Source organism: Ochotona curzoniae, unplaced genomic scaffold (assembly GCF_017591425.1).
Source record: "Ochotona curzoniae isolate NIBS_2020 unplaced genomic scaffold, NIBS_Ocur_1.0 contig_2192, whole genome shotgun sequence".
In the NCBI taxonomy this organism is placed as follows: Eukaryota; Metazoa; Chordata; class Mammalia; order Lagomorpha; family Ochotonidae; genus Ochotona; species Ochotona curzoniae.
Genome location: NW_024465362.1, coordinates 48290 through 71593, shown reverse-complemented (window position 1 = coordinate 71593; position 23304 = coordinate 48290). Strand labels below are relative to the sequence as shown.

Genomic DNA, 23304 nt, shown 5'->3' with positions numbered 1-23304 from the left:
GTACCTGACCCGTCAGGAGATGTGCCCATCCTCCTTAGCTGTTCCCCTGAAATTGTCCAATGGTCTGGTTTGCCAATAGGATGCACAGTCTGGTCCCATTTGCCCACGGCCAGCTTTGAAAGCAAACTGATCCGTGCAATTGGATTGTCCAGTTCGTGGATGGCACTGTGGTGTTGTCCAGGGGTGCCACTGGTAGTCCAATACTCGTGTTGGTGTTCAAGAATGGGGGCAGCATTGATGAACTATTGGTCATCAGTAATGGCACTGGCCATGCCTTCACGATTGCCCATAGTTGAAGCTGTTGGCTCAGTGTTCCGGGAGGCAGCAGCGTTACCAGCAGGATCACCGACCCGAGCGTCCAGGGCTTCATCTTGGATCTCGTCTGGCACGGAGGTTCCCACCACTCTCGTTAGGCACTCTGGTATCCACACAGGGACCTCTGAATCCTGCGGAGAAACACAAACTGCACCTCGCATCTGCCTCAACACCGGATGCGGGCCCTTCCACTGTTTAGTTAACACATCCTTCCATATCACTTGTTCCTGAGTAATGCTGCAACCCAGGGCATGGCATTCGGCAGCGGACCGGCCATTCAAATTTAACATCAAAAAATTATGCGAAGGCATGCAAACAGTGCAAGATAACATTCTGCATGTTCTCCCCTGTATGGGTCAAGGCGAACAGGACTCCTGAGCAAGTATCAACGGAGACATGAACAAAGGATAAATGACCAAAGCTGGGAATATGTGTAACATCCATCTGCCACACGATTGGGTAACAAACCAGGCGGATTCACACCAACATGAGGTCGAGAAAGAAAAGGAGCACAAGATTGACATTCTCTAACTATAGACCAAGCTGTCTCCCGAGCGATAGAAAAACACTTCATTAGTGTGCGGGCACTAACATGCCAGCGCTGATGGAAATGCTGGGCTTCTTCTTCCACCGAAAGTGCCAATAAAAACCGAGAGGCAGCATCAGCCATAGCATTGCCCTGGGCCAGGGGCCCAGGTAGAGCAGAATTGGCACGAATAAAACCAATATAGAGGGGATTTTTTCGAGACAACAAAAGCTGTCGAACTTGGAACAGAGCTTCATGGATGGTGGAGCATGGTAAAATATATTCCACCAGCTCCAAGTGCTTCAAAGCATTCACCACATAGAGGCTATCAGACAAAAGATTCAGTGATTCTTTCCTGACTTATCCACTAGGCAGGATCTAAGAAGCGTCCAGAAACCTACGGTCCGGTGGTAGGGGTTTATGCTAATCCGCTTGGGATAAGTCTCTACCTAAATGCTCCCACTGCAGCAGCATTAGGAGTCGCTCCTCTTGAAACCAGGGAGCGTGCCGCTGTGCTGTCTGCAAAAATGAAAGTACAGTCTGCGCCTTTACCGGCTTTCCATTCTTCTTCAGTATCTTCTGCAGTAACTCTGCATGTGTACTGAAGAAGTTGAATTCCCCATATTGTCACCACTTCCGGTGAGCTTACTCTCGTCGCTATCCCGCAAACCTAGTGTACCCTTCCGGCTCAAGGCGGCTCCCTGAGTCTCTGCTCAACTCCATTTCACACTCCCTGCTTCTGCGGCTCCCTGAGTTTCTGCTCAGCTCCGTTTCAAACTCCCCACTTCTGCGGCTCCCTGAGTCTCTGCTCAGTTCCGTTTCACACTCCCCGCTTCTGCGGCTCCCTGGGCTCTTATCACCAGCTACAGCTTACCTGTAGTTACACTTACCTATCCGAGTCATGGCACCAGATGTCGGGGTCCCTTGGCCAGCAAGTCAAACCCAGACACTCGTTGTCTTTGTGGAACCTTTATTGTAGAGATGACACAGCAAAACCGGTGCGCAGCGGCTGCACGGCAGCCACACCTCGAGGTGCTCAGCAGCTACATCTTGGCGAAGTGCGCTCTCTCTCCCTCTCTCTCTCTCTCTCATTTCTCTGGCTCCCTTATATTGGGTAACACAGCCAATCAGCATAAAGGTCACCTCTGCACGCAGTAGGCAGGCCAATCCTCACACAGATCATGCACTGTCCACGTGCCATCCACGCACCCCTGGGCCAATCACAGCAGACTTCCTGAGACTTGTTTTTTCTACCAGAGCAGGAAGCAGCAGTTCGGCGCCCGTCCATCTAGGGTGTGGGCTGCAGGCTCTCTACAGCTCCTCACAGAAGGTGAGGACTTTAGCCGCTAGACCATACCACTGGGCCCCCAAATTAATTTTTTTAAGCCCCAGTGAGAAAGTATTTATCTTCACCACTGCAATGGCTCTCAGTTATAAAGGTTGCATGCACATATTATGTCTTGTCTGTAAAGTGTTATTATATTACATGATCAGAACTGAGACCTAAAGGTGTGAACATCTGATCAAGTGCCACAGTTCCTAAGTGTTCAAGATGCAGTTTGAACAAACATATCCTCATTGTTTAGTCCCAACTTGTTCCCACACCCTCGCATGCAGCTAATTAAAGAAACTGAGTGTGGTTTAAGAGTTGGAACTCAAGTTCTTAGTGTCAAGTCTCCATTCTCTGAGAGACCAAGGACATCATGATAGAGGGAGTCCCGGGATAGAACATTCTTTAGTAACGAAGAGGGTCTCTGTAGGAAATAGTTAGGCTTACTGCTTGTACCAGATAAAACACTTTTGTTCACTGCACGTGAAATAGGCACAATTTCTCCTAGGTTTGAATATCTGAAGTTGTAAGACAGGGTAGCTGATTCAGAATGTTTCTAGTGTTCCTTGTTTAGGAGAAATGTTGGGGCCACTCATAAAGTGACGGGTATGACAGAACTTGGTAGAGTGAACTACTGGGCTGCCTACATGAGGTATTCCCAAGGTGTGCTGTGGGCAGCGTCAGGCCCAGTGAGATGCTGGGTTTCCTGCATGATGTGCTCCCAAGGCGTGGTGAGGGCAGCGTCAGGCCTTGCTGCAGAAGCTTCATTTCCTTATACCTGCCTCATACCCTTAGGCTGATTTCTGTCTTACCTAAAATTGTATATGCAACTTCATGAATGTGTGTATCAGATTATGCCCCTTTTTCTGTTTGAGTTACAGAGCTAGATGAGAGAGAGCTGCTGTGTGCTGGCCCACACCCCAAATCCTCACAGTAGCTGAGGCTGAGTGAAGAGCCACACCTGGGCTCCCTGTTGTTTTGGGGGCCTGATCGTCTGGCCCTTCACTTGTTGCCTCTCCAGGTCTTCCTCAGCAGTGAACTGGAAGCAGGGTTGAGCATCGGCTCAGACTGTTACTTGGATGGGATGCAGTGCTCCAAGTATTGTCTTAACCACTAGGTCAGATGATTGATTCACTGTTTGTTAGTAAAATGAGAGTAGATTTTCATTGAGGTTGTGATTCATCTTGGTGAGATATCCTAAATTCATTAATTGGATTGCCTTATAAAAGTATGATACTTTGCTGCCAGTGCCATGGTGTAGCAGACTAAGCTTTCCTCTGCCACTAGCATCCCATGCAGGCTCTGGTTAAGTCCTGGTAGCTCTACTTCCATGAGAGTTTCCTGCTAACATACTTGGGAAAGCAGCAGAAGACAGCTCAAGTGCCTGGGACCCTGCACACATGTGGGGTACTCACATGCAGCTCCTGGCTCCTGGCTTCAACTGACCCAGCACCAGGATGCGACTCTGGGGAGTGAACCAGCAGATCAAAGATCTCCCTCTCACTCTGTCTCCTTCTCTCTTTCTGTAACTCTAATATCTTTCAAATAAAAATAATAAAATTAAAAAGAAATATGGTATATGAAAATGTATAATATATAACAATAATTTGTTTAATATTTTTAGAGTCGAACAAAGACACATTATGTCTTGGCATTTTTTTATTAAAAGGTACTTTTGTTTGGCAGGGAAAGAGATCATTCCAACTCACTTTTTGCTACTTAAGGAACACAGTGCCTGGGCTGGCCCTGAGACAGAAGCCTGTAAGGCAGGCCAGGTCCTCCATGTAGGAGGAGTGATGCAGCTTCTGCCATAATCACCCTCTGCTCCCCACGGTGTGCAGCAGGTGGGAAACTGGAGTCAAGGGATAACCAGCAGTTTGCTATGCAGTGTGAGCTGCAAAGGCTATGTCTGAAGGTTAGGCTAAAAATCTACTTTGGAAAACTCTTTTAATTGGAAAGTTTGGATAGTTTTCAGTAATTTATATAAGAATGTTATTTTCACAGCCAAGACAATTTAATTAAGCATGAATGAATTCCCAGAGGATGGCCAGCTGGTGGTGTGCAGACAGAGTGAACACAGGGTCCTGGTTCCTGAGGCCAAGGTGGCTGGGCAGAAAAGCGAGCATGGAGTGCGAGCAATACAAGTCATGGGCTAGAGGATCTCTCAGGAGGCTGCAGTGGGTTTCGGGCCTATGTACACAAGGGACTAGCAGAAACAACTTTAAGTATCCTTTGTAGGGCAGGTTTGGAAGAGGCATATTCTTTTAAGCTTTCTTTACTTTGGAAGAATTTTATTTCGTTTTCAAACAAAGAGGAAAACTTTGCTGGGTACATTATCCTGGGATGACAATTTTTTTTTTTTTTTTTTTTTTTTTTTTAGAATCTGGAATATGTTACCTCATTCTCTTCTGACCTGTAGTTTCCTGTGAGAGGTCTGCTGTGAACTTAACCAGCATTTTTTTTTATGTGTCAGTTTTTTTCACATTTAAATGTAAAGATGTTTTTCCTTATGTTCAATTGAAGAGAGCTAGATTATCTTGTGTCGTGGTGAAGATCACTTTTGGTGAAGCCTGTTGGGAGATCTGTGCCCCTCCTGGATGTTGTTTCATAAATCTATGTACAAATTAGGCAAATTTTGCCTTACTATTTTATTTAATACATTTTTTAAGATTTATTTCTGTATTGGAAAGTCAGATATACAGAGAGGAAGACAGACAGAGAGGAATATTTCCCATCTGATGATTCACTCCCCAAGTGAGCACAACGGCTGATGCTATGCTGATCTGAAGCCAGGATCCAGGAACTTCTTCCGGGTCTCCCACATGGGAGCAGTGTCCCAAGGCTTTGGGCCATCCTCGACTGCTTTCCCAGCCACAAACAGAAAGCTGGAGGGGAAGTAGAGCTGCTGGGATTAGAACCAGCACCCATATGGGATCCCCAGCGTGTTCAAGGTGAGGAATTTAGCAGCTAGGCCATGACACCAGGCCCTATTTTATACATTTTTAAACCCAGCTTCTCCTTCTGCACCTTCTAGGACACCCATAACTCCCACCTCCAGCTGTGGCCTCGTGTCCATTTTGGCCTTTTAACAGTGTCTTTCAATTCTTGAGTATGTGTTTTAGCTTCACCCAGCTCTGCTTCCAGCTTTTTGTTTGTTTTTTCCCCAGGTGATAGGAAATAGCTTCCAATTCAGAGATCTTTCATCTGCTTCCTTCATTCTGTTTTGGAGACTCTTCCTTTTCACTCTCTGTCAATATCAGTGTATTGTTTTTATTTCCTCTCTGCTTTCTTTATTTACCTTTGGGTGACCAAGTACCTCCTCTCCCCTCCCCCCAAGAATGTACTGATAAGTCAGATTTATCCAGGTCACAGCAGATGCGTGGTCACTCACTACCACGACACTATTCTCCCAATCCAAACCATAAGCAGAGAGTTTGATCAGAAGTGGAGCATCCAGGACATGGACCTTCTCTCCCCCAGTCACGAAGCATAAAAACATACTGTTCATGGCCAGGGCTGACCTGGGGCACAAGGTGGGAGGACTTTTGGTCTGACTCCATAGAGCTGGCACTTGAGGCTGAGCCATGCCATCTGGTGTTACATGCACTGAAACAGAATGTTAACATTTCACCAGTGACAGTCACAGCAGCGTTTGATTATAAATGAGAGGCAAGGCAAGGCAAGGCGACCAACCTGCCGGCCGGCACCAGCACCCCTTGCCAAAGTGCAGCAATCCAGAAACAGCCTGCAAGGGGAGGGAGGAAATGACACACATTTCCCTGCCTGTCTCGGATTCATCACCTGGCTGCATCTAGTGGGCTGTCCCTTTGTTCCTTGGTGCTGGCTGTTGGGCTGCCCCTGGTGGCAGCCTTGCTGTAGCTGTAGAATGCTCCTGAGCCTGCAAAGGGAAGCAAGTGGGTGGAGAGCTTGGTGCAGGGTGTGACAAAGTCCCAAGCTGCAGGCAGGAGAGTCCCTGCCCTGCTGCTGGTTGGAGATTGGGCCTGGAGGCTTGCACGTGAGCAGGCAGGCAGCAGCAGGGGTGGGTAGGTACTAGTCAGCTTGTTCCTGAATGTAACCAGGCTTGAGTACCTCTAGAGTGCATGGGGTTGACCAGCACACTCCTTATCACTGCCACCATATTAGAGGACCAGATGGGGCTGTTGACCATAGTGTAAGGCTTGGCAATTCCTGTCGCTGCTTAATGAACCTGTGGAAATCATTCCTTCTTGCCGCCCCCCATTGGGGAACCATCAAATGTGTTTGTTTTTCACACTCCTGGGGCCAACCAGGTGGCCACAGGAGCATGCCCTGTCACAGATGGGTGTGTTTCTGGGGATTTGTGACTGGGCCCCTTATCTGAGGGCGGCTGTGTTCCCATTGTCCCCTGGAAGGACATTTCTTCACCTGCAGTTGCCATTCTGAACCTGCAGGAAGATGCTGACATATAGTCTCCTGGAGACTATTACTAGAAGAGCTGGACCCCTGGATGTGCATCTGGGGAGCAGGGGAAGCATAATGGGCTGCTGGCGGCCTGGTGCTGCACTGTCTCCCTTGCCCATTCGGTGACCTGCCTGCCTGCCTGGGTTCGTGCAGCAGCTTTGCTGAATGTCCCAGTTTAGCCCTGAGATTGTGCTGCCATCTCTGGCCAATGGATTGTCCTGAGAGTAGCAGGGGTGAGGCCTGGCACTGGGTCCTATACTCATGTTTGCTCTCTGCTGCAAGCTGTCCATTCCGTAGCGGTGGCCGACAGTACCCCCTCAGAACTGTGAGACTGAGCTGCTTGTTCTGTCTTGTGGGTTCCTTTTTCCCCTGCCTCGGTGTGGTGGGAAAGGCCAGGGTGTGGAATCCATCATGATCTCTGCTTTCTCTGCCTTCTGCTGCATTGGAGGTGCGTGGGCCAGCCCCTCCCATGGTGGTGTGGGGCACTTGTCTGCCAGAGTCTGGGTCTGTTGGACTCTGTGTGGTTCTCCTGCGGCAGTCTTCTTTGTTCATCTTTCGTGTGCCTGAAACCGAATGGTGGTGTCGCTCCTTTGCTCCCCCAGTGTCCTTTCCCTGGTGTGCCACCGCAGCCTGCTGGTGTGTGCTGCCTGCTCAGTGGAGTCTCTGTAAAGTCGAGGTGGTAAGGAGGAGGAGGTATGGGTGTAGCACCTCGCCTTTTGGGGAAGGGAGGCTGCTGATGCCTGTGCTTTGCCTGGCTTTGTGTCCCTGTGTGTCCGTGGGGGCAGGGTGGCTTCCTTACCTCTGCTGCAGACCCCTCCACCATCTTCAGACTTGACCCCTAGGCTGGGTGTTCCCCTGTCGGCCTGGTGAGAAGTGCATGGTGAGGTCGGTGGGGGAGGTCTAGTGATCCGAGGGATGTGCCATATTGCCCACCTTCTGCTGTTTCTCCTTCCTCCTGTGTGTGTCTTTTGCCACACTGCTGACAACGTGGATGGCTTGGGTTGTGCATTAGGTGGTAATGTTCGCTTGTGCCCTCTGCCCACCCCTCTGGTGGGCTGCATGGGGTTATGTCTGGACTCTTCTGGCCCCTTGCTGCTGGGGGCTGGATGCTGTCTCTTGTGCCTCTTCCTTGCCACAGCCTGTGCCTCCCCCTCTGTGTTGGGGAGGGTCCCACTGGACTGAGTGTCCTGGTGTCTACAGATCTGATGGAGAGGGGCCCTGTGGTCACTTGCATGAGCCCATGTGAATGTGTCTCTGGTCTGATGCCTTCTGTGTGCTGCCTGGGGATCTGGGGTGTCTAGGGCTTGTTCCATGCTGCTCCTGTGGCCCTGGTGCAGGGTGGTTCTCTGCCTGCTTCATGCCCTGGGCTGCTATGGCCATTGGCCAGGCATCACTGGTGATGAAGGGTGGTGGTAGCACCTCAGGTTTGGGCCTGTTGGGTCTCCACTTGGCCGTATTGGTCTTGGGAGTGTTCTCACGAGGTTGTGGCCTCTGGAGTGGGGAAATGGATGTTGGTGAATGGAGGTCAGGAGGTGACTAGTTTGTGGGCCTTGGTGGTGTCCCAGTGGAGGAGCCTCAGGTGCATGTCAGGGAGTGTGTGGTGTGCTGGAGGTGAGTTCCGGTGTCCCAGGTGTTATGGGACCACCCTCGTGTGTGTGTGGTGGTGGCATCCCATATCCTTTTTCTGGGTGGACCCTGCTTTCATTGGCCCGAGATGCATTCTCTTGTTGTTCTGCTTCATGCTCTGGTGCCTCTCCCTCATGGCCCAATGCTGTCATCCCCACAGGTACCCCCTCACCTCAAGCTGTGGCCTCGTGTTGGGAGCATTTGTCAGGGCTGGGGGTCGGTTGGCTGTGACAGGTGGCCTGTGCTGTGTGGAGCTGGAGTTTTCCCCTTCGTTGCAGAGGTGTGTGCATGAGAGGGGTGGATGAATTGCAATGTCCCAGCTGTGTGGTTGTGTCTGGTGTCTCCCCCTCCCCCATGCAGGACTGCCCTTATGCTCTGAGGGTGCTGGCAGTGAGATCCTGCCTGGTGTGGGGACTGGTGTGATACCTGGCCGCCATTCAGGTTGGCAGTCTGTGTTGAGGAGGCCCTCTTTTCCCATGCCTCTCCACCTCCTGTTCCCAGGTCTCTGCCACCCCATTGTTCTACCTGGGTCTTGTTGCGTCTGTTGGGAGGACACTCTGGCCCCTTCTGAGTCACATACCTTGCCCTGTCAGGCAGCGGTGGTCGGTGGTGGTGCCGTGGGTTGATTATTTTTAAGTGGTGTGCGTGAGGGTTGAGGTTGGCGAGGCCGTGGGGCTGGCAAGGGCGGTTGGTATCTGCTGCTCTTCCTCCTTCCCTCCTCCTTCCAGACTCCGTGTGGTTCCCACGTTTGGGCTTTTCCTGAGGCTCTGGCCTGTTTCTGTTGTGAGGTTGTATGGACAGCTTGGCATCGCTCTGTGCCCGTTGTGTGTGGGGGTGTTGTAGGCCTGGGCCTTGTCACCCCCTTTTCCTCCATGCATGTGCTTTCCTGTTGTGGGCCGGCCAAGATGGGGAGGATTGTCCTGTGGGTTTGGTGCCGGGAGAAAGGAGCTGTCTCTCTAGGTGAACTGTCTTTCGGTTCCAGTGGGCCTGGGGATCATGCTGGGGACATCGGGGTGGTACACTGTGCTGCGTCAGTGATGGCGGTTGCTCTGTCTTCACCTCGGAGTGGCGTGGACCCTCCGCTTCATGGTGTTTCTTCAGTGGTGCTGTGTTTCTGGAGGGGAGATTTCCCCACCATGCCTTGTGGTTAGGGTTACGCTACGCGGACCAGCTCTGTGGCTGGCCGGCCAGTCTTTGTGCATTCCTCGCTCCCCTTTTCCCTTCCCCGACCTCAGCCACGTGTGTTCTTCTCTCTCCTCCCTGCCCCTCCAGTGTCTCATCTTTACCTTACCAAGAATAGGAAGGCGGGGGGCCATGTTTCGTGCATCAAGGGGAGTGGGCAGCTATGGGCCATGCTTGTGGTGCTGTGTTGTACAGGGCTGTGACTGGTGGGCCTGGCTTGCTGAGGTGTTGGGGGTGGTGGTGTCTGGGCTGTGTACTGTGCCTCTCTTGACTCTGGTGTGTCTGTCTTGAAACCCTAGGCCCTACGGTGGTCCAGAGGCATTGTGCCTGAGCCGTAGAGGTTCTGGCAGTCTCAGCCCCCCGTGTGGCCAGCCCCATCTCAATCCCTGCCGCGCCTTGCCTTGCCATTCCACCCTTGCTGTGCAGGCCTGTGGCAGCCACACTCCTCCCTATTCTGTCCTTGGCCACACATCCTGTCCTCTCTGGCTTTCTCGCTCCAGGTACCTAGTGTGTCCCAGTGTGTGGAGGTCTAAAGACCCCTGAGTTTTATGCCCATTCACTTCTGGGTCAGAGTTGTGGGCCCATTAGGGGGTCAAGACTGGAGGGTCAGACTGGCTGGCCATCCTGCCCCTTCTGGCTCTGCTCCCTTGACCTATGCTATCCTTCCTCCCTCCACCTTGCCTGCCTCCCTCTACCCCATTCATCCATCCAGGGGTGTGTGCCTCCCCTCTCCTGGTGTTGGTCTCGTAGTGGTGACTCAGGCCAACCCATGGGGGCAAAGAGCTGAGGTATCACGCCCCTGTACAGTGCTTGGAAGGGTGGGTTGGGGTTGAGTGAGGTTGTGGAGATAGAAGCCCCCAGTGCCTGTGGGGTCCATCTGAGTGTCCAACCCCATGGATCATGCCATTGTGTGGTGTCTTTCCAAGTCTGTTGGCTAGCCTGGGGCACCCCTTCTGGTCTCTGTGTTGAGACAGGTGCCATGCCTTGCAGCAACATGCAAAAACTCAGCAGAGAATCACTTGACTTTGAATGCACTTGCAGCCCTGGCTTCCTCCAGGGGCTATGCCTGGCTGCCTGTCTGGGCTTGGCTTGAGGATCAGTTGCCCTCAGAGTGGGGGTTGGTCTCTGTCCTTCCTGCCCCCGGGTCACACTGCTGGGATGTGTGTTCGCAGGACCCCTCTGGGGGGTGCTTTCCCCTTAAGTGCAGACCGGATGTGGGCTCCACTCTCCTGTCTTTCCTGGCTCCACAGTGCTACAGTTTGTCCAGGAGAGGCGTTGTTGAGTGTGCCAAGGAGAAAAGAGGCATGAGTGCAAGGAGAGGTGGGTTCACCAGGCATGCTGAGGAGGAAGTGGGGGGGGGAACTCCTGGGGTTGGTTGGGAAGCAAGCCTTGTGTCCGGTAGCAGCGCAGGCCCTCCGGCCACAGTCTGGTGCCTGCCTCACTGTTCCTGCCATGTATTCCTAGTCTCTGCCCCCTCCTTGCGTCCTTCCCCCTCTGCCCTTGGGGAGGTCGTTTGTGCGACACACACGGTGGGTTATTGGGAGTGGAATCTCTTGCTCTGTTTTCCCGGTGTGGCTTGCCACTTCCTCCTCTGCCTGAGACCCAGGATGAAAGGCTTTCCGCACTGTGCACTGATCCCGACACCCAGCAGGGGCACATCCAGAGGAGGGGGGGCGGTGGCTATCTGAGGCCAACGGAGGCTCCTTAGGTGCTGCAGTATTGTCAGGCTGCCATGCCTTGGGACCGGTCCAGTTTGGAGAGCCCTTCCTTCTGGGAAACGGCGTGGCAGGAAAGGGAGCCCTCTAGCCCATCACAGAAGGCAAGTTTGTGGGGAACCTGCTGCTAAACCATCCATGGGTGATCTGCTTCTGGGCCAGGATTTTGTAAATAGCAGAGTAACTCCCTCCATGAGATCCGTTGAATCAGCTCTGGACACAAAGGTTTGTCTAGGTGCCTGTGGGCCTGCGTCCCATGGACTGGCTTGTGGTGCTGCTGGCTGTGCATGGCGGTTGAGCCTTGGTTGGTTCGTTTTTTCCACCTCGCTAGCCGTGCACCTCCAGGCGAAACTCCAGGGCCACAAGCCCTTGCGTTTGCCCCTTGCATGCCTGCGCGGGGGGGGGGGGGGGGGGGGGTGGTGATGGTGGTGCGCCTGTGTGTGGCCTCCGGTGGGAGGGCCAGTGTGGGGTGGGGGTGAGGGGCGAGGAGGCATTTTCCCCGGGTGGGAGTTCAGGCTTCTCACACACCCACAGTCCTCTCCACCAGGTGGGAGGGGCACCAGCTGGCCCTTCTCCCTCTGGGATGACGGAGGAGCGCTTTCAGAGGAGGCAGGGGTGCTGGCACCACATGCGTCCCTTTACCCAGGTGGGCACACTTGTGGGTTGAAGGTCCCAATGATTCTTTCCCTCTCTCTCTTCCCAGTAAGGTGGTCAACCAGCTGCTCAGTGGCACTTAGCTGGTCCATTCTTGTGGTCATCTGCAGTGGTGGACCAGCTGCCCCATGGCATTTTTGCACGCTGTTGCCACTTGGTGTCATTGTTGACATGTTTGCTTTCTGTGTCCTCTCAGTCTTCCTAAAAATTCACTTCCCCCTCTCTGCCTCCTGCTTTCCATCTCTCCACCTTTTTTTTCCTATTGTTTAGATGTTCAGTTTTAACTGACTTTCTTGCTTTTTTTCTGTGTCCTTGGGGAGTCTTGCTAAAACTTTCTCCCCCTTCTCTTCCATCTTCCGCCTCCTTTCTATGTCTCCTCCACGTTTTTTTTTTTTTTGAATTTTTGAGTTATGTGTTCCAATTTAGTATAGACTGGGATTTCCCTCCAAACTCTCAATCCCGACAGATTTTCTCCCATTTAATACACTGGTATAATAATTTCAACAGTCTCTTCTTTAAGTGTAATTCAACATTGCTGGTACTCTTCTTTAAGTGTAATTCAACATTGCTGGTACAACGTCACACAGTCCAGCATCCCATTGTCTACATTTGACCAACAGTTTCATTGGGAAGCTTTTTTTTCCTTTTAGTTTTTACTTTTTTTCTTCTTTCTTCCTCCTTCTTTTTGCTTTCTTTCTGTGTTCTTGGGAAATCTTTCTAAAAACTGTTTAAATTTAATATTTTGACTGCCTCATTGACTCATGCATTTATTTTCCCCATTTCTTTAGAGAGAAAGGAACACCCGGTCCACCACAGGAAGCTGGGCTCAGCATTGAGTGATGACCTGCCTCTGCTGGCTACACCTGGGGCAGTACAATACTGCCTGCAGCTCCTTCCTGCCCGGTCTGCACGCTAATCAGCCCAACAGCACACCACCAAGATGCTCAGGTGTGCTGAGGCCCTGGCTAGAAAAGTAACCCAGACAAAACGGGTGGCTGAGGCTGGGGCCAGGGATGGGGAAGAATGATTTAGCGACCTGTGTTTGAAGGGACACACACACACACACACACACACACACATACACACATGTCTATGACTATGATTATTGCATGAGTTATGGTTAGCTTTGGGAGTTTGATTTGTGTTTGAGCTAGGGATGCTCTTAGTAGTAGAATAGGGTCATTATTAGGTCTAGGGGTTTGTTAGGTAAAGTAGAGAGCTTGGCTTAGAGTTATAGACAGGGTTGGCCTTAGGGGTAGGGTTTGTTTTAGGTTTAGTACTAGGTTCAGGATTAATGGAAACTTTAGTGTTGTGTTTAGGTCTGGGGTTAGAGTTGGGGTGATGGCTGTGGTTGGTATTATGTTTAGCTTTAATGCTCATATTTCAGTTACATTTTTTTAAAAATGGGATTAGGATTTGGCTAGGATTAGGGTGAGTGCTAATAGTGTAGATGGACAAGGAACAGGTCTATTATTTGTGATAGGGTTAAGACAAAGTGTAAATCTGATAGGTATTAACATTAGGGTTAAGATTAGAATTAGGGCTAGTTTTACAGCAAGTTAGAATTAGCATAAAATTAAGGCTAGAAATTTTACTGACATTAGAGTTAGGATTGCAGTTAGGGTTAGGGTAAATTGCAGTGTTATGTATGTGTTAGTATTAAACTTTTGGCCAGTGCTACAGTTGGCACTAGAATTAACATTAGTGTTAGCATTAGGGCTGGGGTTAAGGCAAGTGCTAAGGCTGAGATTAAAGTTAGAATTAGAGTTAAAACTAGAGTGATCATTGATATTAGATTTATGGTTAAGGTTAGTGTTAGGTCTGTGATTTGGTATTACTCTTAGGGTTGGGTTAGGGTTGGCTCAGGTTTGTGTTAGGATGAAGCCTAGAATTAGGGTTAGGACTATGGCTATGATTGGTGTTATGATTAATCATGTTATGATTAATGTTAGGGATAGCTCAATGGTTATAGTTAGAGACAGAGTAGCATTAGGACTAAGGCAAAGGTTAGTGCAAGGATTTAGAGCTAGGATTAGTTAGGGCTAGGACCAGAGTTGGTATTAGTCAGTGTGACAGTTAGGGTAAGAGCTAAGGTAAATGATAGGGCAAGTGTCAGGGTTAGGACAGGATGAAGGCTATGTTCTAAGGTTCATTTAGGATTAGGCTTAGAGCTATGGTAAGAGTTAGGACTATGTTTAGGTTTAGGGTAGGGTTAGGGTTTGAGTTATGGCATGATTATTATGAGGATTAGGGTTTCAATTAAAATTTGGGATAGTGATGGTATGAGAACTACAATAGGCCTACAGTGTATTATAGGATTAAGGTTAGGATAAGGGGTAGGACTAGATTTAGAATCAGGGCTGGATTTAGAATTAGAAATCAGGTTAGTGTTACTGTATGGATTTGGTTAGTGTTCACATGAGGGCCAGATGAGAGTTAGGATTATGTTTGTAACTATAGAAAGTATAAACTCAAGAGCCAACTCTAATTCTAAATCTGACCTCAGCCTTAAACTTCATCTTAGCCTATTCCTAGCCCTGACTATAACACTAACTCAATCTTTTGACTTTTTATAGCCAAACTGGAAGGATAATGCTAGCTCTAAACTAGGCTCTAATCCTAAACTCAACCTGAACTAGCCTTAATTCTAATACTAACCATAGCCCTTACTCTAATCCTACTCAGAATAAACCTAACTGTAATTATAAAAACTAACCCTGAGATAACTCTAATCCTAATCCAAATCTAGCCCCAGTTCTAATACTAACCTAGCTTTTAAACTATGACACAACTCAAAACCTAGTCAGTAACCTAACCCTAAACCTAAACCTAGCTCTAACCCAAACCCTAATTTGAAGCCTAGCCATGGTAATAAACCTACCCCAGCTGTATTTCTAAACCTAACCCTAATGATAACTCTACTCATCACCCTAATTGTAACACTAAACCTAAATCCAATGTTAGCAAAAACCTTAATCATAAGCATGACACTGGATTTTGACCTAACTTTAATCCTAGAAAAATTAGCCCCCACCCTAACATTACTCAGTCTCTAAGCATAATAGTTCTAGCACTGACTATAACTTAACCATAATTATAAAAACAGCACAAAACATCTTAATCCTAAATGTAGCCACAGCTTTAATCCTAACATTAATTGTAACCCTAAATCTATTTTAATGCCACGCAGTGGAAATACCCTCAATCTAGCAGTAACAGAAAACTGAATCTGAACCAGAACTATAACATAAACTCTACATCTGGCATTAATCCAAACATTAATCTATCCCTAACATTAATCCTAATTCCAATGCTACTTCATAAAACAACACTAACCTTGGACTGTTCCTAATCCTATTTGTAAGTGTAATCCTAACCCTAATCATAGGGCTACCCATAACTCAACTCTCAATCCTAACAGTAAACTTACTACTAACCCTAATCTTAACATTAGCCCTAGCATGGTTACATCTAATGATTTCCTAATTCTAAAGCCATTGCTAATCTAAATCATAAGCCTGAATTTGACCCTGACACTAAAGTTAGCCCCAACCAAAATCTAGGTTTTGGCCTAACCACAACAATATTCCTAGATATAATGATAACACTGACCCTAACTCTGCACCCAAACACATCAATAAAACTAACCATCAAACTGAAGTGTCCTCTAATACAATGTGGTGACTCAATTTCATGAAACTACATTCTATTAGGGAAAAGTGAGAGAAATGATAGGATATGTGAGATGCTCTGCGTATGGAAATCAACTTGACTTGGCTTTTCTCCATGACATGTGTTTTTCAAAACATCACCTCTAATGGAGAACTAGGATCAACTTGGCTCCTTAGAGATAAACAAATATTGTCATTGATGAAAAAGCGAAATGGTTTCATAGCAAGTGTTGAAAAAGCCCTAGGCTTCACTACATTTTCAGCAGATTTGCACACACCCACTCAGTAGACACCCAACCCCATACACTCACCATCTGCTGGCTTCCACGGAGCCTGAACATCCACCCTGGTAAGGCCTGTGGGGAGAAAGACCACAGAAAGCAGAGCTTGAGCCACTCACCTGCTTTCTCCAGCAGGCTGAGGAGCCTGTGTGTCACCATGGTTTTCCTAGAATGCTGAGGCTGCCAGATTCTGGGCTGTTATGACCAGGCAGCTGCTGATTGGACAGGTTGCATGGCCACACAGCCCTGTGAGGTCAAAGAGATGCAGCCAATCAGAATATTCCCTGTCACCAGGAAGTCACATGGGGTTATGTGAGTGAAGCAAGAGTGAGGGCTGAGGCCAGAGCTCAGGTTAGGAGCTTGGACCTTTGACTTTTTTCTGGCCCATCAAAGTTGGTGTTCTGTCACCTTCTTCTTGGTCCAAATCACCCATCCACAAGCCTGTGATCATCCTGTGATCTGGAGCTTGACACAACCTATGGCAGCTGGTTTACAATCCTATGAGTGTCAAACTTCCACAATGGTCCGCCACACCCTTCTTTGCAACTTCTCTTCTTACTCTCCCCCCATTTGGAACATTATGCCACAAGTGTTACTTACAAGCTTGTTGTAAAGAATGCTTACATAGATACATCTTCTTTTGTTGCATGTCACTTTTAGTAAGTCTCCCTTCCTAGTGTCCCCAAATTTTGTTTTTGATGGAATAGCATTTTGTGTTTGTGTTTGGTGCCGCTGTGTCACTCTGCAAAGTGTAATTCTTCCTCCTTTGCATCCAGCACTCATGTGAATTGTTTGATTTGGGGTTTGGATTATGTAAGGTGTTCTTTGCCTTATTCATTTTTTTTTTTTTTATATTTTTGCTTTCAGGAGTTGCTTAGACCATGACCTTTCTGTTGGTTGTCTCCATGACCACATTTCCATTGTAATCCTGGAGCCTGGTCAGGAGAAGTCGCACCTTCCTTCTTTCCTTCTTCCCTCCCTCCCTCCCTCCCTTCCTTCCTTCCTTCATTCCTTCCTTCTTTCCTTCCTTCCTTGTTTCTATGATATTCTTAGGCTGCTGTTTTCCATTTGTTTGATCTGGTTTTCTTGCCATTTTGTGGAAGATGTGTTGGATTTTTTAGTGTACTTTCTGCCTTATTGATTGATTAATCTATGGTTTGATTCTTATTTTTACTGTTGCTTCAAAGTGTATTCGCAGCCCTTGTGTTTTCTGTTTATTGATGGTTTTCATGTCCACATTTACAGTGTTAACTTGCCATGCTGTCCTGAGAAATACAACCCAATATGTCTGTCAGGGAAACATTCTTAATAATCCTGTTTTATTGTGTTGTATGTTATAGGATTAATTTTTGGAATAAAATTGGAGTCAAATCTGCTTTCCTTAGAAAGTAACCTTGAAAAATAAAAGTAACCTGGAGCTGTGAGATAGATGGGTTTTATAGAAAGAGTAGTTTATACTGTCATGGAAATCAAGTTGGGCAGCAACAGGAGGTTCCCATGAGACGATATGTAGACAATGGGTAGGATATAGCAATCACAGGAGACTGCCATGGAGGCAATGGGTGAGCTCAGGTAGCCACAGGATCCAGTTATAGTAACAATGAATGAATAAATTCTACACTATTAATTGCTAGAACTGAGGGCTACTAGCAGAGCCTGCTAGCTTAATGAACTGGCTCAAAAAATGGGAAACTGGCAAAGCATTTTGTGTGGAACCATAAAGAACAGGTTAGCAAATTTGCGCAGGCCCGAACCACAGTGATTCCATTTTGTGACCAGAGTTTACACAAGCAGATTGGCCAATATCCCCATGCCTCTAGTTCACCCACCACTCTGCCAATTGCTGGTGGACCAGACAGCCTCAGCCAGTGTCATGGTATGTGCAGCAGGCCCCACTCACCTGCTTGTTCCTCCAGAGTCAGTTCTGCTCACCTTGTGCCCACTGTGCATCATTCATGCCCACCACAACTGCTAGTTTTGGGTCAAGTCAAGGGCTGTCTTGTCCTAGGGGTAGGTCCTGTTCCCAGACCCCACCACCACCCTGGGGTCCAGGGCTGAAATCTTCCAAGGATCTTGCTGCTTTCTTCCCTCCCAACTTCTCCATCTCTGGCATCACCCATTGGAGTTAAGCTCTACAAGGGGTAGGTCCAGCTTCCCTATGTGTAGTTTCTTCTGATTTTGCTTCATGTCCCCAGGATTTGCTGTCTCTGTGCATGCCTGGATGCAGAGACTTGTCAGCCTTACTCTGTTAGTGGTTGCAAGATGGCTTCTTGGTGCCATTTCCTCTGTGACTTCATCCTACAGCTTCCAGTGACCAAGCACAGGGTTTGTGCCAGGGCCAGCTGTGCACTCTTCTCTGCTTATTGAAGATATTTCAGATTTATTGGTTTGAAAGGTATGGAAACAAAGGGAAAGAGAACTTCCTTCAGCTGATTTTAGTGGTCCAATGGTTGACACAGTCCAGCAAGCTTAGGGTCTCCATTCACCCAGGTATTTGTTGTCAGTGTTTGGCTAGGATAGTTGTCCAATTTGTTATGCCCTCCTCAAACTGTGAAGAAGGCTTCATCAGGACATGGCCACACTTGCCCACCCCTCACCATCCATGGTGAGTTTCACACAACAACACAATATGGCAGCTGTGTGCACCACGAGGCCTACCACATGGCCATCAGGCCCATAACAGAAATTTGCCACTCATGTATCTAGTCTCAGTTGCACTGTTCCTGTGATTTTATTGATCTATCTCAAAGGCAGAGTGACGGAGAGAATAGATGGAGAGATTTATGGACTGTTTCACTCCTCAAATGATTATAGTGTCTGATTCAGTTCTTTTTAATTTTTTACAAAGTTTAATTTTAATAATGATTACATGGTTGATCAGGGTGGGAAGGACCAAGATTTAGGGAAAATTATGTGAATTCATTGCTTCCAAGTTTGCTATTTCTTCTTGTTGTTCCTGGGGGAAGGGTAGAGAAAAGTGGGATGCTGTACAAGACTTCCCACATGTCCCAGTACCTAGAGATGAGGAACCACCACCTCATATCACTGCTGGGTCTCAACGTGTACATATTGTGGATAGTTCTGAAATGCTGCCGACTTCACCAATCCAAGCATGTCACCTTTCCAATATTCACAGGCTCCAATCCCTGAGATTTGTTGCTGTCATCATTTATTTGGGATGGTTGTCCAGTTTGTTCTATTCTTTCTTCTGCTACAGCACCAAATGTGATGCTATATTCTCCTTTTACGACAGGATCTGTGTCCCCTGCTCCCCCATTTTCATTAAGTAGGTCATGGACATTTTTTTTTTATTGATTACATTGCATTATGTGACATAATTTTATAGGCACAGGGATTCCCCCCACCCCTCCCCAAACCCTCCCCTTATAGTGAATTCCTCCACCTTGTTGCATTACCACAGTTCAAATCCAGTCAAGATTCTTTCTTTGCAAGCATTTGCCAAGCATAAAGTGCAGCATCTTATTGTCCAGATAAGTTCAATGATTTCTTGGGGAGACCATCTCTGGTCTGAAGGTAGAAGTGGCAAAGCATCATCCCAATCAAGTAAAAGCCCTGACATAACATCAGTAACAATCTATAACATTAGGGAACTAATTAACATGGTATTGAGTAACCAATATTTTAAAATATAAAAAAAAAGAAAAAAGAATGCAAGTTCTGAACCACATCCTGTGACTTCTTCATTGACATCTCAATTATTGGTTTATACGCAACTGGGTTTTATACACCTTAAAATGGCTATACATTACTATTCAGCTGTCTGATGTCTATGCTAATTTTAGTATTTAGCAGTTTATAGCATTGAAGCATGATTTTTGCTTTTTTTTTCAGGTAGTCTAACATGGACATATTCTTACAGGTGAGTCCACGTATGTTGGCCAGGCATCACAACATTGCCAGAACCCCCAAGCCAGGGGCTCACAAAACCAACACCGAGTATGATGCCAAGTTATAAAATGGTCAAGAACCTTGCTGCTGTGGGCAGGCCAAATAAACCCTGATGAGACCCCGACATCACCATCAGCCATGGGCAAACAAGGCATGCCAGGCTGACTCTGTCATTGACAGGTCTTGCTTGTACCGTAAAATGAGGATTGAGAAGGTAGCCCCTGCAACCATGCTCTAGCCAAACAACCCAGCCAGGGGAACACACACAGACACCTTGGATCTGCCTCTGTCCCACCCACATCATCAATGGAGGAGGCAGACACCTGAACTCATGCCTGAGGGACAGAAATGGGGGCTGGAGCCTTTTCTGTGCTCCACTGTCCTGTGAGAAGATTCTGTCTTGGCACCCACCAGCAGCCAAGTGGCCGCTGGAAGTTTTTTCTACTAGGCATCTAATTATAGCTTCCCATTAATAAATATGACTGGTTAATCCTGCCATATGACCCAGGTATCCTGCTCCTAGGACTACACCCAATAGAAGTGAAATCTGCATGTGACAAGGGGATTTATAATCCTATATTTGCAGCAGCACAATCTATAATAGCAAAGACATGGAAACAATCCAGATGAGCATCCAAGGGAGATTGGTTAAAGAAACTGGAACATCTACTCCATGAAATATTTTTCAGCTATTAAGAAGAATGGAATTATTATATTTATCACCAGTTTGTCCCAACTAGAGACCATTACGCTCAGTGAAATGAGTCAATCACAAAAGAACAAATACCATATATTCTCTATTATATAAGGAAATCAACATGGAAAGTGTAACTCCAATAGTCCAATCCATACTGTTTTTTTGATTGTTTGCTGTTTTGGCTATATCCCATGTGTTTTGGTGTTTTTTCTTACTTCAGTTTGGTTCATTCCAAATAATCTCTTTTTTCTAGTCAAATTCATCACGGGCTCATGAATTATATGGTGGCATCATTTTTCCAAGGGGAAAAAAAAACAATCCCCTTTCAAAATTATATAAGAGAGGATACCGGGACAAATGATTGTAATATGGAGATCATTTATACTAAGATTAAACTAATATCTATAGTCATCTTTCCAAAAATACGCTGTACTGAAAATGAACAATGGTCAACAATGAGAATCATCTGCTTCCTTCACATAAATGTTGCAGTATGTGAATGCTTCAATGGAGATCTTGCCTGTGTAAAAACATATATTTCAAGCCATATTCATTAGAGCTTTTATAGTTAGAGCTTTTATAGTTTTCATAACGCTTAGAATCTTGGAACAACCAAAAAACTTAAAATAGCATAACTTATGCAAATTTGTATAAAATTATAAAAATATAAATATGTTTTTAAAATTATAAAATATAGTTACTCACTCATTTAGTTTATCTGAGTGACAAAGAGGAATGCCAAAGCCTTTCTTTAGGCTTTTGGATGTATCTACTAGAAGGATTGAATGGAGAGTGGCCTGAAATGGATATTGCTATAGGAAGGCAAATTCGGACCATGTGCAAATCAAAAACTTGATTGAAGGCATATTTAATTCTGTGCCTGGCATGTTGGCCTAGCAGCTAGAGTCCTTGCCTTGCACGTGCCAGGATCCCATATGGGCACCAGTTTCAATCCTGGCAGCTCCACTTCCCATCCAGCTCCCTGGTTATGGCCTAGGAAAGCAGTGGAAGATGGCCTAAAGCTTTGGGACCCTGTACCTGTGTGGGAGTATTGGAAGAGGATATGGGTTCCTAGCTTTGGATCTGCTCAGCTCCCACCATTGCGGTCACTTAGGGAGTCAAGATATTACTCTCTTTCTTCCTCTCTGTACATCTAAGTTTGAAATAAGAATAAGCAAATCGTGAAAAAAAAAAAGGTTCTAAAGTGAAGAAAGAAGGGTAAGAATCATATGGTGTTGGGCAACCACTCTGTGCACTCCAGCAGAGGGGAGGGGGCTTGGCGGCATTGGAGGAGAACGTCCTGTCCTCAATGAAGTACTGGGTGCCTGGGGCTCAGGGGGGTGGCCACAGGCTTGTGCGCACCATTCCTGATATGGCAGTGGCCTGGCGGTTGGGGCTTAGGAGGCCAGGGAGGGGCTGGGAGAGCACCTGGTGAGCCCCCAAGGCCCTTTGAGCTGGCTCAGGGCTGGTACTGAGGCAGCAGCAGCAGCAGCAGCACAGGAGCACTAGAGGGGGTCGTCAGAGAGAGCTAAGGCAGGGGGGTTAATCCCAGGGCAGAGCGCCTGTTGGTAGTTGCCATGATGGGGAGCATAAGCAAACTGGTCAGCAGTGGCGGCGAGGTGGCTGCTCTGGGCCTCAAGCTGGCCTCGCTAGGCCTTCTACTCTGCGTGAGGCTTGCCAAAACATGTTTGTGCTGCTCCTTCTGTGGGAGCACGCCCAGCACCATGCCCCATACTGCGTGCTATTCCAGCTGTGCCTGGCCAAAGGGCTGTGTGCACTCATCTGCCTCCAAGCAGTTGTGCTGGCTCTTGGTTGGGCAGAGGCCCCCATAGGGGTGCTGCTGGGCACACTGGACTGCCAGCTGTTCACCTTCCTGGCCACACTCTTCTACTTTCAAGCTGCCTTCCTGCTCCTTTGCTTGAGTGTCACTTGCTACCTGGCCATGGCACACCACGGCTTCTCTGCTGAATGCCTGGCCAGCTAGCCATGCACCACCATGATGGTGTGATCCACCTGGATGCTGGCACTGGCCGTGGCCTTCCCACCTGTGCTGGATGACGGTGGTAAAGACTGGGATGTGCCATGTGTCCTGGAGCAACAGCTTGACCTCACCCCTCACGTGCGCAGCCTCCTGCTGCTGCTAGCCTTGGTGGTGGGTGTTACAAACCTTGTCTAAATCTACCTGCTCTTCTTCATCCATGATCACTGCAAGATGAAGCCAGCGAGCCTAGAAGCCACCATCAGCCATGACTGGACCTTTCACGGTGCTGCTGGCCATGCAGCCGCCAATTGGCTAGCGGGCTTTGGCATGGACCTATGCTAACCACATTCACTGGCATCTGGGCTGCAGGGTCTGGCAAGGTCGTGCTGCCTGCTCCTACTGGAGGACTTTAAGATGGAGAAGAGACTGTGCAGGATGCTCTGTGACACAACACTGCTCGTCCTGCTGCTCTGGGACCCCTACATCCTGGCCAGCTACCTGCGGATGCTGGTGCGGCCCAGCACCATGCCCCAGGCCTACCTGTCCGCCTCAGTGTGTCTCACCTTCATGCAGGCTGGCATCAACACCATCATGTGCTTCCTGTTTAACAGGGAGCTCGGGGACTGCTTCTGCGTCCAGTTCCTCCACTGTCAGAGCCCCCAGGCAGTGCAGGCCTCCCTCCCTTGCGACTTGGAAGGCATTGGGCTGTGAGGGCTCCATGAAACCAGGGTGCTGGCATATACAGAGCTCCACCAAACTCTTTGGCCTGTGTTTCATATTACTGTGGCTTTGGGTGAGCAGACAAGGGAGTTAGTGGGAAAGGCCGACTTTTTTTTTTGTTGTTGTTTTTTAAACGCAGGGAGTAAGTGACACTGGCCATTTTTGGTTCTGTTTTTTTTCTTCCTACTGCTGAAAACTCACTGAACAATTGTTCTCTCTATTATATCCATCTCAAGTGGAAATATTTTTGTAACATT

At 47.9% G+C, this 23304-nt stretch overlaps 1 long non-coding RNA gene and 1 pseudogene across 1 annotated transcript; both read left to right on the top strand.

Annotated features, from left to right (window-relative positions):
• The first annotated feature begins 6981 nt into the window (after nucleotides 1-6981).
• LOC121150539 lies at nucleotides 6982-12685 on the top strand. The gene is made up of 3 exons (XR_005882986.1): nucleotides 6982-6993; nucleotides 7283-7287; nucleotides 12579-12685. It is a non-coding gene; the product is annotated as an uncharacterized LOC121150539 (long non-coding RNA).
• A 9241-nt stretch (nucleotides 12686-21926) lies between these two features.
• LOC121150538 lies at nucleotides 21927-23038 on the top strand (annotated as a pseudogene).
• Nucleotides 23039-23304: the final 266 nt, after the last annotated feature.